Raw genomic sequence first — 13,408 nt, 5'->3', positions numbered from 1 at the left:
CTGATTTCAGTTCAGGGAATCAATGCCTTTTATCATAGAGAGTTTGGAGAAATTCTGAGACTATGCGTGCCACAGCTCCTATATAAAATTTCAAATCATTACAGAGAATGGCTCTTAACACTTTAAAAATATTTTTAACTGTTCAAAAAATATACTATGTCTATAAAAACCTATATTTCTAGCTTTGTATGTATTGACAAGTATAATCCTGAAGACATTTATTATTGGCAAATTTAATTAAACAAATAAATAAATAAGGATATTCTTGTGAAAAGGGGCCACATATAGATCCGCTCCTCCATAGTGCAGACGACAGCGCCGCCTTCAGGGAAATTCTGACCAATCAAATGCCGTTTTACTTGTTAGCGTGAACTATAAATAAATCTAAACGTCTAAAACGAAAGTAGGAAGGGTCTGATTACTAATGGATTTGATTTTGAGTAAAAGAGAATAACTACACATTATCCATGGATTGAATGTTTTTACTTTGATGAAAGTCTCATCAACAACGAGAATTTGCGCGTGGATAAAATCGACGCCATTTGTGCCGACGCCATATTGTCGCCAAGAATCTCAGTTCCATAGGTATTGTAATTGACATATAGTTTTCAATAGATTTCTTTTGTTTTTCATATGCATACGTGTTACCTATAGGGAGAGCTTCGCTCTCACGGGCCCTTCGGGCCTGTGAGAGAGCTCCGCCCTCTATTATTGATCATATTTATAATGAAGCATCCTCAGGTAGTGTAGATTCAAGTTTGTTCAAATCATAACCCCTAGATGTAGGGCAGGCCACAATGGCCAACCAAAGTTTTACATAGACATATATAAGAAAATTCTTAAAAATCATCTTCTCAAGAATAACAAAACCATGATTGGTCATGGGACTACTTTTGGATTTAAACTTTTTAATAATAAACCAATTTCTACTTTTTCCTAGCCACAGTGCTCAGGTGATTGATGTAACTGATGTGGCTCATGGGCCTTTTGTTACTGAAAATTGAGTCATATTTTGTCATCATTTAAACATAGGAGATTAGACAGATATCTTTAATTCCAAATCCAATGAAGTGTTTATGCAATGTTTTTCATTGAATTTAATTTACAATATGTACAATTTGTTCAGTATAATGTTCAATAGAAGGAACACTATTCAGGATATATATGCAAATCGATGCTGGAAATCACAAATTGACAAATGTATAACAACTGATAGAATTATAATCACTTTAGATACTTGTAAACTGTCAGTTTTTTGGAGACTTGTCCCACACAGAGATTGTTCTCATCATCCACACACAAACTACGGGGAGTGTATATCCCTTGTTGTTGTGTGAGTAATAGAGACAAGAACTGACCATCCTGATCAAGGAGGTGAACAGTGTTATTTATAAAGTATCCATCACACACCAGGATGTGACCGAGGACATCAGTACAGATTCCAAAGGGACGGAACCCTGACTCCTGACCTTTGTAGGAGAACCTGTGTTGTCCTGATTTGTTCACCACCACTACTGCCATTTTAGAACAGTCTGATGTACAGATATCTCCATTGATGTTTTCTGTTATGTAGTGTGGTACACTATACAGTCCCTGTCCTTTGTTATCCCACTGTATGTTCTGTACTTCTTTCCCTGTCTTGTTGTACCTGGCAACTATTCTCCAAATAGCTGACACCATCCCCACCAGTAAGTCCCCATTGATGTGGGAGGAGTGTATGCAGAGTGGTGCCCTGTCTCCAGTTTTAATGAATTCATTGATATTATTATCCTGTGTTATCCTATTGATGACTTTCTTGTTTTTGTCTGTAAAGATCAGATCCCTGTCCTGTGTGACTGTGTGATAACCTTGTTCTGTACCACAGGTTTTTATCTTCTGTATCATATTCCCCTGTAGATCTGTCTGGACAAGATTACCACACCTGTCACTGATCCAGAATCTGTCTGATTGATCTAGTGATACATGGCATACATCATCAACAACTGGTACATTGAACTCCCTGACCTTGGTGACAGAGGCAGATAGAGACAGTGTTTGTTTCTTGTCAGATTTCAAATCTTTATCTTGTTCACTTGTAGTTTTTATTGATGTAGAAAAAGAAACAGTTTCCATGGGCTTTACTCTTCTTAATGTTTCCTTTCTATTTGTTTCAGTTATCTTCCCTAGTAATTTAGCAACCTCTTTTTTGCTGTATTGAGCAGAGGAAAATTCTGGTTTGACAGGTTTTGTGGTTTCTGGTATGGATTTTATTTGTAAGTTCTCTAGAAGTTGAGTTGTGAAGTTAGTGAGCTCAGTAGAGGACAGGTAACTCTGGAACTCTTTAACAAGGTCACTGAGATAGACAATGTAATCATCAAATGTCTTCTCTTGACTCTTTAATTTCTCCAATAATGAATTCTCTATTTGGTTTAATTCTTCCATATTTTCTGAGAGCACTGTGTCCACCATGTTTTTGAGAGACTCGGCTTCAGCCTTCATGGATGTCCGTATGCTGTCCATGATCTGTTTAACTTCTGTGGCATCTTCCCGAACTTCTTTCTGTAAATCCTGTGTCGTGGGAACAAAGTAATTATGGATTTTATAGAGTTCCTTTTGGCATAATTTAAACTTATCTGAGTAGATAGTTTCTAAATCAGTAAAACGATGCCCCTGGTGTTCTTGCATTGTAGCACACTTTGAACATAAAGGGATATTGCATTCCTTGCAGAAAATATCAATATCTTTAGTGGGATGGATCTTGCATTTCTGCACAGGAAGTTGTCGTTTCCGTAGTTGATAAAGGACTACCTCATGGTTCTTGTTTTCTGAAATCTTCAGATGTTGGTCCCTGCATGGTTTACACATCTGTTGATGACAGGAATTGCAGTAGAATTCACAATTTCTCTCACAATCTTCTACACCACACTCTAGAAAGTGTTGAGGAGTGTCTGGAATTTTCGGTTTGGAAAGTGCCATCTAAAATTAATATTAAAAGGTTGTTGTATGCATGTGGATTTCAAAATTGTAACAGATTTACATATTGAATTAAATTGTTTAAGTTTTCAGAATACGATACATACATGTAAATTATTAAGTCAGACTGAGAAGGAATGCCCCATAAAGGTTTATCCGAGATTCCTCTGACTCTAACCCCCACTTTTATATTGTGACTTGTCCCCCGCACAAGTCACAATATAAAAGCGGGGGTTAGCAGTCAGAGGAATCTCGGATTACATAAAGGTGTAAAGTTGTAAATTCTTCCGTTGATTAGATCTTAGATTATCTTAAACAAATAGGACTTGAGTCAGCAATATGCTCTTTTTCAGAAAAATATAAATTTCATGTATGCAGGCGTCCCAGATACTTACTTTTTAAACAAATGACCTCTAAATGTTTACTTCTTCTTTGGAATGTCGGAGTGAGATTTTTGTCGAGACTTAGACGAGATCTGTATTTTACTTCCTGGTTGGAGATAAATTTAAATCTCCCAGGTGCAACTGTACTTAAGTACCGAATGAATAATATTGTTGAATATAATTTAGAAGTACCAGGTATATGTTATTGAAGGGGAAAATGTTAGAAAGTAAACTAATTTATTTTTTTTATTTTTTGTTATAAAATGTAAATAAATATGTGTATTTGTTAGCTCTTAAGAGCCCAAAAAAGTAGTTGTTGCTAAAAATTTCTTCTCAAAAACCACTGTCCTGCAAACTTATACACAAGGATTAGGATATGTTGAAGATTCATCTTTAAATTAATCTTATTCACAAGAACTACTAGATTTAAAAATTCAAATAAAGTCTTGATTAAAAAATTCCTGAGGTAGTGTAAATTTCAAGCATAGTCTTTGGAGGTAGGGTGGGGCCAAACTAGGGGATCAAGGTTTTATATCCTTATATTTTGAAATTCTTTGTTCTTCCTCTAACAAATCACTGGACCATAAAAGATGGAGTTCATGTTCTAGCTACCTTATAGCCTCAGAAATGTTGCTCTCTGCTTTTAGAAAATTCAGACAGATAAAGGCGAGGGTTGTAAATCCAAGGGTTGTAAAAGCCTTTGATTTATGCCACCATTTTTTTTGGTCGCTCACAGTAGGGAAGTTTTATACAGTTAATTCTCGATAAACTGCCACCTTTTGTAATTTAGAAATCATGGGGGTATAATGAATTTGGCAATGGATGGAATTTCCTATTGTTTAGGAAACAAGAAGAGTTACTGTTCTTAGAAAATCCAGTTAGCGTTTCTATTATTACATGTACATATATAAAAAAAATATTTTTAAATTTGAAAATGCTCAGATAATTTTTTTATGTACAATTTCACTTAAAAAAAAATGTGCAGTTATGAAATAAAGACAAGTACATGTGTATGCATTTAAATTTATTACCTAACCTACTATATAAATTATAATTAGGCATTTTGAACTGTTTCACGGTTTACTTTATGTTTTTGTGTGATCATGAAACAGTGAACTGTTGACAGGTCCACAGAATGATTTGTTGACTGTTTAAAGTGTCATTGTGATATTCAAGCGTTTTGATGACCACGACATCACTATTTACCTGCTTTATAATTAATCAAATTTAAATAAAACACACAAACAACCCATTTATTAAGTATTACTTTAAATTAAAAATATTAATTTAATCTTTGTATTATGTGTTCAGCTAAATAATAGACAAGTATGTGAATTTTTAGGTAACCTGAGTTACTCAGGTGACCTATTGCTATCCGTTTTCGTCCGTCGTGTGACGTGTGTCGTGTGTTAACATTTGAACATTTTCAGCTTCTTCTCTGCAACCACTGAACCAATTTCAACCAAATTTGGCACAAAGCATCTATCGGTGAAGGGGAACAAAAATTGTGAATTTCATGATCCCTGCCCCCCCTGGGGCCTGAGGGGTGGGGCCAAAACCACTAAAATTAATGCAATCTTTAAAAATCTTCTTCTTTACTCCTGGACATCAAGCAGTCAAACTATTCGCATGATTGTAATCAGCATTGAGTCCTCTACCAAAATTGTGAAATTCATGGCCCTGGGGTCAGGGGTTCTAGTGCTAGGGCGGGGCTAAATAAGTATATAGTGAAAATGCATTATTTCTTTTAAAATCTTCTTCATTGCTCCTGGGTATTTAATAAATCAAAAAAGTACATAGTCTGCTCTTAGGTATTAAATAAACTAACTAAGTGCATAGTTATGATGAGAAAGAGTGCCTCTACCAAAATTGTGAATTTTATGGCCCCAGGGTCAAGGGTTCTGGTGAGGGTGGGGGCTCTATTGATTATAAAGTGAAATTACATTAATTCTTTGAAAATCTTCTTCTCTGTTCCTAGGTATTAAATAAACAAACTAAGTGCATAGTTATGATGAGCAAGAGTGCCTCTACAAAAATTGTGAATTTTATGGCCCCAGGGTCAGAGGTTCTGGTGTTAGGATGGGGCTCTATTGATTATATAGTAAAAATACATGATTTTTTTTGAAAATCTTCTTCTCTGCCCCTGGGTATTAAATAAACATAATTAGTACATAGTTATGATGAGCAAGAGTGCTTCTACCAAAATTGTGAATTTTATGGCCCCAGGGTCAAAGGTTCTGGTGTCGGGGGGGTGGGGGGCTTTATTGATTATATAGTGAAATTACATGAATTCTTTGAAAATCTTCTTCTCTGCTCTTAGGTATTAAATAAAATAACAAAGTGCATATTTATGATGAGAAAGAGTGCCTCTACCAAAATTGTGAATTTTATGGCCCCAGGGTCAAGGGTTCTGGTGTTGGGGGGGGGCTCTCTTGATTATATAGTGAACTAATACCAAGGAGCAGAGAAGAAGATTTTCAATGAATTCTTTGAAAATCTTCATCTCTGCTCCTATAAACTAACTAAGTGCATATTTATGATGAGCAAGAGTGCCTCTACAAAATTTGTTAATTTTATGCCCCCAGCATCAATGGTCTTGGGGGGGGGGGGGCTTTATTGTTTATAAAGTGAAAATACATGAATTCTTTGAAAATCTTCTTCTCTGCTCCTAGGTATCAAATAAACTAACTAATTACATGGTGATGATGAGCAAGTGTTCCGTAACTAAGATTGTGAATTTTATGGCCCCAGGGTCAAGGGTTCTGGTTGGGGGGGGGGGGGGGGCTCTATTGATTATATAGTGAAAATATGTGAATTACTTGAAAATCTTCCTCTCTGCTCCTAGGTATTATATAAACTATCTAAGTGCATAGTTATGATAAGCAAGTGTTCCTCAACCAAATTTGTGAATTTAATGGCCCTATCATCAAGGGCTCTGGTGTTGGGGGGGGGGGGGGGGGCTCGATTGATAATATTGATTATATAGTGAAATTACATGAATTCTTTGAAAATCTTTTTCTCTGCTCCTAGGTATTAAATAAACCAACTAAGAGCAAGAGTGTCTCTACAAAAATTGTGAATTTTATAGCCCCAGGGTCAGGGGTTCTGGTGTTAGGGTGGGGCTCTATTGATTATATAGTGAAAATACATTAAATCATTGAAAATTTTCTTCTCTGTCTCTGGGTATGAAGCAGATGAACTACCTATATAGTTATGATGAGCAAGGGCCCTAATATTGCAGAATTGTGAATTTCAAGGCCCCAGGGTCAGGGGGGGGGGACTCTACTTATATACTGGAAATGAATTAATTGTTTGAAATCTGATCCTTTGTATTTATAAAACATAAGAAAATTCTTAAAAAATCTTCTCAAGAATAGCAAAGCCATAATTGATCATATTTATATGAAAGGATCCTCAGGTAGTGTAGATTCAAGTTTGTTCAAATCATGACCCCCAGGGGAAGGAAGGGGCCAAAATTGCCGATCAAAGTTTTACATAGAAATATATAGGAAAATTCTTAAAAATCATCTTCTCAAGAACAGCAAAACCATGATTGGTCATGGGACTACTTTTGGATTTAAACTTTTCAATAATAAACCAAATTCTACTTTTTCTTAGCCACAGTGCTTAGGTGAGCAATGTGACCCAAGGGCCTCTTGTTAATGAAAATTGAGCTATATTTTTTGTCATCATTCAAACATAGAAGATTAGACAGATATCATTTAATTCCAAATCCAAAGAAGTGTTTGTGCAGTGTTTTCCATTGAATTTAATTTGCAATATGTACAATTTGTTCAGTATAATGTTCAATAGAAGGAAAACTATTCAGGATATGCATTTCAGTGCTGGCAATCAAAAACTGAAGTTTTATGATTATGTACAACTGATAGAATTATAATCACTGTAGATACTTGTACACTGTCAGTGTGTTGGTGTGACCTTGTCCCACACAGAGATTGTTCTCATCATCTACACACACACTATAGGGAATGCAGTATAACCCTTGTTGTTGTGTGAGTAATAGTGACAAGAACTGACCATCCTGATCAAGGAGGTCAACAGATTCACTGTACTCATCACACACCAGGATGTGACCGAGGACATCAGTACAGATTCCAGAGGGACGGAAGCCTGACTTCTGACCTGTGTAGGAGAACCTGTGTTGTCCTGATTTATTCACCACCACTACTCCTTTATCATAGTCTGATGTACAGATATCCCCATTGATGTTTTCTGTGATGTAGTGTGTATAACTATACAGTCCCTGTCCTTTGTTATCCCTCTGTATGTTCTGTAGTTCTTTTCCTGTCTTGTTGTACCTGGTGACTCTACCTTCTTCACCCTTCATCATCCCCACCAGCAAGTCCCCGTTGATGTGGGAGGAGTGTATGCTGTGTGGTGTCCAGTCTCCAGTTTTAATGAATTCAGTGATATTATTATCCTGTGTTATCCTATTGATGACATTCTTGTTTTGGTCTGTAAAGATCAGATCTCTGTTCTGTGTCACTGTGTGGTAACCTTGATCTCTTCCACTGGTTTTTATTAGCTCTTCTGAGCCGAAGGCTCAAAGAGCTAATGCTATGGCCATTTGTGCGGTGTGCGTCGTGCGGTGTGCGGTGTGCGATGTGCGGTGTGCGTTAACTTTTTACAATATGGGCCATAACTCAAGAACCCCTTGGCCAATCAGTACCAAATTTGCCACAGGGTATCCTTGGCCCAAGGGCTACCATTTATACTAAAATAAGGGTTGGGACCCTAAAAAAAGGGGAGATAATTAGGAAAACAAAACCAAAAGTACTAGTTGCTAAAAAATCTTCTTCTCCAGAACCGCCAGGCAGATTTTCACCAAATTTACATACAAGGATCAGGATATGTTGAAGATTAAAAATTGTTCAAGGCATGACCCTGGGGCAAAGGGCGTGGCCTCAAGGTCACTTTGAAGTTGACCTAAATTTACAATTAATAAAAATGTTTATATTTTGTTAACTATAAGGACTAGGATCATCAAATATTGTAAGTTGATGCATCTTAGGACTTCACATCATGTAAACTCAAAAGTAGGTCACGGTGACCTACTTTTTAAATTTTGTGGGCATTTGTTTTCAAATTGATTTGAAAGCATATTTTGGACACTTTAAGGCCTATGATCATGAAACTTAGTCAGTTGATGCATTTTGGGTCCTTGAACAACGTCAACCTAAAAGTAGGTCACCGTGACCTACTTTTTTAACTTTATGACTTAACCTTTTTAAAACATTAAATCCCATTATTTCAGGCACTGAAAGGGTTAAAATCATCAAATCTTGTAAGTTGCTGCATCTTGGGACCTTAAAACATATTTAAGAAAAAGTAGGTCACTGTGACCTACTTTTAGAATTTTGCAGGCATATGTTTTCAAATTGTTTAAAAGGCATTTTTTGATAACCTTCAGACCTACAATCATCAAACTTGGTCAGGAGATGCATCTTGGGACTCTGAAAAATGTCGACCAAAATGTAGGTCACGATGACCTACTTTCGACATTTTATGGCTATATTTAAGTATCTCCGGTACTTATTGGCTTAGAATCATCAAACTTTGTGAGTTGATGCATCTTGGGTTTTCGGAGAGTGACGACCAAAAATTAAGTCACGGTGACCTAATTTCGACATTTTATGGCTATATTTAAGTATCTTGGGTATTTATCGACTTAGAATCATAAAATTTTGTGAGTTGATGCATCTTGGGTTTTCGGAGAGTGACGACCAAAAATTAGGTCATGGTGACCTAATTTTGACATTTATGGCTATATTTAAGTATTTCCTTTACAAATTGGCTTAGAATCATCAAACTTTGTCAGTTGATGCATCTTGGGTTTTTGGAGAGTGACGACCAAAAATTAGGTCACAGTGACCTAATTTCGACATTTTATGGCTATATTTAAGTATCTTGGGTATTTATTGGCTTAGAATCATCAAACTTTGTGAGTTGATGCATCTTGGGTTTTCGGAGAGTGATGACCAAAAATTAGGTCACAGTGACCTACTTTTGACCTTTTATGGCTATATTTAAGTATCTTTGGTATTTATTGGCTTAGAATCATCAAACTTTGTGAGTTGATGCATCTTGGGTTTTCGGAGAGTGAGGACCAAAAATTAGGTCACAGTACCTACTTTCAACATTTTATGTCTATATTAAAGTATCTTAGGTATTTATCGGCTTAGAATCATCAAACTTAGTCAGCAGATGCATCTTTGGACTCTGAAAAATGTAGACTAAAATGTAGGTCATGGTGACCTACTTTCAACATTTTATGGCTATATTTAAGTATCTCTGGTACTTTTTGGCTTAGAATCATCAAACTTTGTCATTTGATGCATCTTGGGTTTTCGGAGAATGTCGACCAAAAAATAGGTTACAGTGACCTACTTTCAACTTTTTATGGTTCTATTTAAGTATCTTAGGTATTAATGGCTTAGAATAATCAAACTGTGTAAGTTGATGCATTTGGGGTTTTCCAAGAATGTAGACCAAGAAGTAGTCCTTTTCGGCTAAGAATCATCAAACTTTGTCAGAGGGTGCAACTTTGGTCTTAGGATACATAGGGTTAGAGGCTTCAAATACAAGTGATAGGTTGTACAATTTATCAGAAGAGCGATTCAAGGCCCTTGGGCCTCTTGTTTTCTGTATCACATTCCCCTGTAGATCTGTTTGGACAAGATTACCCATACAGTCACTGATCCAGAGTCTGTCTGATTGATCTAGTGTTACATGGAATACATCATTAACACCTGGTACATTGAACTCCCTGACCTTGGTGACAGAGGCAGATAGAGACAGTGTTTGTTTCTTGTCAGATTTCACGTCTTTATCTTGTTCACTTGTAGATTTTATTGAAGTAGAAAAAGAAACAGTTTCCATGGGCTTTACTCTTCTTAATGTTTCCTTTCTATTTGTTTCAGTTATCTTCCCTAGTAATTTAGCAACCTCTTTTTTGCTGTATTGAGCAGAGGAAAATTCTGGTTTGACAGGTTTTGTGGTTTCTGGTATGGATTTTATTTGTAAGTTCTCTGGAAGTTTAGTTGTGAAGTTAGTGAGCTCAGTAGAGGACAGGTAACTCTGGAACTCTTTAACAAGGTCACTGAGATAGGCAATGTAATCATCAAATGTCTTCTCTTGGCTCTTTAATTTCTCCAATAATGACTTCTCTATTTGGTGTACTTCCTCCATATTTTCTGAGAGCACTGTGTCCACCATGTTTTTGAGAGACTGAGCTTCAGCCATCATGGATGTCCGTATGCTGTCCATGATCTGTTTAACTTCTGTGGCATCTTCCCGAACTTCTCTCTGTAAATCCTGTGATGTAGGAACAAAGTAATTATAGATTTTAAAGAGTTCCTTTTGGCATAATTTAAACTTATCTGAGTAGATAGTTTCTAAATCAGTAAAATGATGCCCCTGGTGTTCTTGCATTGTAACACATTTTGAACATAAAGGGATATTGCATTCCTTGCAGAGAATGTCTATATCTTTTGTGGGATGGATCTTGCATTTCTGCACAGGAAGTTGTTGTTTCCGTAGTTGATAAAGGACTACCTCATGGTTCATATTTTCTGAAATCTTCAGATGTTCCTCACTGCATTGTTTACACATCTGTTGATGACAGGAATTGCAGTAGAATTCACAATTTCTCTCACAATCTTCAACACCACACTCTAGAAAGTGTTGAGGGGTGTCTGGAATTTTTGGCTTGGAAAGTGCCATCTAAAATTAACATTTAAAAAGTTTGTTACATGCATATGGATTTCAAAATTGTAACAGTTTTACATATTGAATTTAATTGTTTAAGTTAAACTAAAATCAATTTCAGAAAACGATAGATACATGTATTTTATTAAGACAGACTGAGAAGGAATGCCCCATAAAGATGTAAAGTTGTAAATTCCTCTGTTGATTAGATCTTAGATTATCTTAAACAAATAAGACTTGAGTTAGCAATAAGCTCCTTTTCAGAAAAATATAAATTTCATGTATGCAGGCGTCCCAGATACTTACTTTTTAAACAAATGACCTCTAAATGTATAGATCTTCTTTGGAATGTCGGAGTGAGATTTTTGTCGAGACTTAGACGAGATCTGTATTTTACTTCCTGGATGGAGATAAATTTAAATCTCCCAGGTACAACTGTACTTAAGTACTGAATGAATAATATTGTTGAATATAATTTAGAAGTACCAGGTATATGTTATTGAAGGGGAAAATGTTAGATTCATTTTACATAAATATCCAAGTTTTGTTATAAAATGTAAATAAATATGTTTATTTGTCATGTTTGTTAGCTCTTATGAGCCTAAAAAAGTAGTTGTTGCTAAAAATTTCTTCTCAAAAACCACTGTCTTGCAAACTTATACACAAGGATTAGGATATGTTGAAGATTCATCTTTATATAAATCTTATTCACAAGAACTACTAGATTTAAAAATTAAAATAAAGTCTTAATTAAAAAATTCCTGAGGTAGTGTAAATTTCAAGCATAGTCTTTGGAGGTAGGGTGGGACATAAATAGGGGATCAAGGTTTTATATCCTTATATTTTGAAATTCTTCATTCCTCCTTTAACAAATCACTGGACCATAAAAGATGGAGCTTATGTTCTAGCTACCTTATAGCCTCAAAAATGTCTGCTCTCTGCTTTAGAAGATTCAGACAGATAAAGCAGAGGGCTGTAAAACCAAGGGTTGTAAAAGCCTTCATTTATGCCACCATTTTTTTGGTCGCTTTTTTTTGGTCGCTCACAGTAGGGAAGTTTTATACAGTTAATTCTCGATAAACTGCCACCTATTGTAATTTAGAAATCATGGGGGTATAATGAATTTGGCGATGGATTGAATTTCCTATTGCTTAGGAAACAAGAAGTAGAGTTACTGTTCTTAGAAAATCCAGTTAGCTTCTCTATTCTTATTAGTCCCCTACCGGTGAAACCGGAGGGGACTATAGGTTTCCTCTGCGTCTGTCCGTCCGTCCATCTGTCCGTCCCCGTCAGTCTGTCCCACTTGGTTTTCCGCACTTTTTTTCTAAACGCTTGCAGATATTGAGCTCAATTTTGGTACGTGAGTGTATCTTAATGAGTTACAGATCAAGTTTGAATTTCGTTTCGCTTCATTGATTTTTGACAGAATTATGGCATTTTGAATAATTTTCATTCCCACTTGGTTTTCCGCACTTTTTTTTCTAAACGCTTGCAGATATTGAGCTGAATTTTGGTACGTGAGTGTATCTTAATGAGTTACAGATCAAGTTTGAATTTCGTTACGCTTCATTGATTTTTGACATAATTAGGCCAATTTTTTTTTATTAGTTGTTTTACGGATCCGCCGAACCCATTTTTTTAAGTTTTGGAAAAAAAATAAAAATTCCATTCAATCCTTTTTTTATAATCGCCGATCGAACTTGACTTCAATCATAATAAAAAAAATCCGGAAATGACCGTACATTGTTTGAATTTTAATTAGTTGTGATCAGACTCATGTAAACGCTTCCATTATAGACCATAAAACTCTGCAAGCGTTTTATAGACAGAGATGACGGCCATGTGAAACATTTTAGGTTTTTCAAAACAGAATATAAATGTTTTAAGGACATTAGTAAATGTATGACGGTTTTTATGAGCTGATCAGACTGGTGATGATCCTATATGTGATGTTATCTGATCAGCGAATGGAGTGTGGTGGTTGAGGAAATTACAGCCAAAACCAAAGAATCTGATGTCGTCACTTGCACTCCATCCGATACCCATAACTTTTCTTGAGGGTTTTGCGAAGTTTTCAACAGTTTATCTAATGGTTAGTTAACAGTTCATATAATATTTATGACATTTTTAAAAGCACATGTTTGACTGTATTTTAAAATTCTGAAAGACGTGTTGTCAATTGTTAAAGTGTCAGAGAAATAAAAGATTTTTTTGTCATTGTACAGGTATGAATCTATCAAATGATGTGAAAGAAATGTTTCTTAAAGTTTTAAATTTTAGATTTGGAAAAGGAACATCTAAGACAAAAAATGTTTGTATGAGAGTCATAGGAATGTGAAACCCTA

The 13,408-nt window shown here is 35.7% G+C and overlaps 1 protein-coding gene and 1 pseudogene across 1 annotated transcript in view; one reads left to right on the top strand and one right to left on the bottom strand.

Moving 5' to 3' along the window:
* LOC134252128 (notchless protein homolog 1-like) overlaps nt 1-13,408 on the top strand; it is a 74,387-nt gene that overhangs the window by 19,695 nt on the left and 41,284 nt on the right. The window lies entirely within an intron of this gene.
* LOC134252127 (uncharacterized) lies at nt 1,212-11,424 on the bottom strand (annotated as a pseudogene).

The sequence above is a fragment of the Saccostrea cucullata genome, unplaced genomic scaffold, assembly GCF_032062105.1.
Source record: "Saccostrea cucullata isolate Sc308-1 unplaced genomic scaffold, CSIRO_AGI_Scuc_v1 ctg2920, whole genome shotgun sequence".
In the NCBI taxonomy this organism is placed as follows: domain Eukaryota; kingdom Metazoa; phylum Mollusca; class Bivalvia; order Ostreida; family Ostreidae; genus Saccostrea; species Saccostrea cuccullata.
Note: the sequence above shows the minus strand (reverse complement) of the source record. Positions and strands in the feature narration are given on the sequence as shown.